The sequence below is a fragment of the Mya arenaria genome, chromosome 11 (genome assembly GCF_026914265.1).
Source record: "Mya arenaria isolate MELC-2E11 chromosome 11, ASM2691426v1".
In the NCBI taxonomy this organism is placed as follows: Eukaryota; Metazoa; Mollusca; class Bivalvia; order Myida; family Myidae; genus Mya; species Mya arenaria.
The window spans coordinates 17918824-17921460 of NC_069132.1; positions in this window are offsets into that span (position 1 = coordinate 17918824).

The following is a 2637-nucleotide window of genomic DNA, read 5'->3' on the forward strand; positions in this document are numbered from 1 at the left end:
TTTTTATTTATTTATTCGTTAATTAGTTGGTTGATTGATTTATTTATTTACCTTTTTATTTATTCATTCATTCATTCATTTGTTCTTTCCTTCTTTTATTCATTAATTATTAGTTTTAGCTGAGCGATAAATTTATTGTTGAATTGTAAACTATACCTTTCTGCTACTTATATTTTGGTTAGTGAACATAGTGAAGTATTATAATTATGCTCATGAAGTTATTTTTTTGCCATTATAGTGAAGCAAAAGTACACACAAATAACTTGAATTTAATTAAATACGATATGATTTTCATGTGTGAATATCATATCAATTTTAACTACTTAAAAGTCCATAAATATTCCTATTTCTTTCATGGAACTTTCTATTTTAGAAGTGTCACAATAAATAGGGGAAAACCTTACGCCGGAAAAGTGACAATATTTTAGACAGTATAAGTATAATACCAAACATACCAAATAAGTCAGAAGCTTAATTTTAGTCCATAATTTTAATAATAATTTGAGGTTAGTCTATTGCCCGTTCCACTCAGACGTCACGTTGTCAACAACAACGCAGTGTCCTCAGTGGTCAGCGACTCCATTAGATATCTTCGTTAATTATACAGTGTCTACTCTAGAGGTGGTGTCAGACTTCAGCGCGGACCGCAATAAACTCCCTTTATCATGGATCCTCGGGGTATTATCTCGTTGTAGAAGCTCTGTATAAGCCGCTTACCCATGAGTGACAACCCTACACTCCTGGCATTATCTCAAAGACTTCATAATTAGACGGATTCCATTCTTGGATGTTTTCTACTTAAAACTTTTTGTAAAAAGATAGTTTTATCTCGAATACCGTCTGCTGACATATAGGTTTTAACTCTGTCTGGGAGAAAAACAGTTTCAATTTCATTTTTCTAAGGAAAACTTGTCATAATCGAGAGGTCTATCTTGTATAGCTTGTAAAGCATGTCAATGAAGTAATATACATATACATTTTCTTTTCTGTATCCCGTATTCACTGTGAGACTGTTTTACAGTCATGCAACCTTGCTGTAGAACTGGGAGACTTGTAGAACCCGTCCTGTAGAACTAGGACACCTGTAGAACCAGTCCTGTAGAACTAGGACACTTGTAGAACCCCTCCTGTAGAACTAGGGCACTTGTAGAGAACCCGTCCTGTAGAACTAGGACACCTGTAGAACCAGTCCTGTAGAACTAGGACACTTGTAGAACTCGTCCTGTAGAACTAGGGCACTTGTAGAACCAGTCCTGTAGAACTAGGGCACTTGTAGAACCCGTCCTGTAGAACAAGGGCACTCGTAGAACCAGTCCTGTAGAACTAGGACACTTGTAGAACCCGTCCTGTAGAACTAGAGCACTTGTAGAACCAGTCTTGTAGAACTAGGACACTTGTAGAACCAGTCCTGTATAACTAGGGCACTTGTAGAACCAGTCCTGTAGAACTAGGGTACTTGTAGAACCCGTCCTGTAGAACTAGGGCACTTGTAGAACCCGTCCTGTAGAACTAGGGCACTTGTAGAACCCGTCCTGTAGAACTAGGGCACTTGTAGAACCCGTCCTGTAGAACTAGGAGACTTGTAGAACCAGTCCTGTAGAACAGAACAAGGACACCTGTAGAACCAGTCCTGTAGAACTAGGGCACTTGTAGAACCAGTCCTGTAGAACTAGGACACTTGTAAAACCAGTCCTTTAGAACAAGGACACCTGTAGAACCAGTCCTGTAGAACTAGGGCACTTGTAGAACCAGTCCTTCAGAACTAGGGCACTTGTAGAATCAGTCCTGTAGAACTAGGAGAATTGTAAACCAGTCCTGTAGAACTAGGACACTTGTAGAACCAGTCTTGTAGAACTAGGACACTTGTAGAACCCGTCCTGTAGAATGAGGGCACTTGTGGAACCCCTCCTGTAGAACTAGGGCACTTGTAGAACCAGTCCTGTAGAACTAGGGCACTTGTAGAACCCGTCCTGTAGAACTAGGGCACTCGTAGAACCAGTCCTGTAGAACTAGGACACTTGTAGAACCCGTCCTGTAGAACTAGAGCACTTGTAGAACCAGTCTTGTAGAACTAGGACACTTGTAGAACCAGTCCTGTAGAACTAGGGTACTTGTAGAACCCGTCCTGTAGAACTAGGGCACTTGTAGAACCCGTCCTGTAGAACAAGGGCACTTGTAGAACCCGTCCTGTAGAACTAGGGCACTTGTAGAACCCGTCCTGTAGAACTAGGAGACTTGTAAAACCAGTCCTGTAGAACAGAACAAGGACACCTGTAGAACCAGTCCTGTAGAACTAGGGCACTTGTAGAACCAGTCCTGTAGAACTAGGACACTTGTAAAACCAGTCCTTTAGAACAAGGACACCTGTAGAACCAGTCCTGTAGAACTAGGGCACTTGTAGAACCAGTCCTGTAGAACTAGGGCACTTGTAGAACCAGTCCTGTAGAACTAGGAGAATTGTAAACCAGTCCTGTAGAACTAGGACACTTGTAGAACCAGTCTTGTAGAACTAGGACACTTGTAGAACCAGTCTTGTAGAACTAGGACACTTGTAGAACCCGTCCTGTATAACTAGGACACCTGTAGAACCAGTCCTGTAGAACTAGGGCACTTGTAGAACCAGTCCTGTAGAACTAG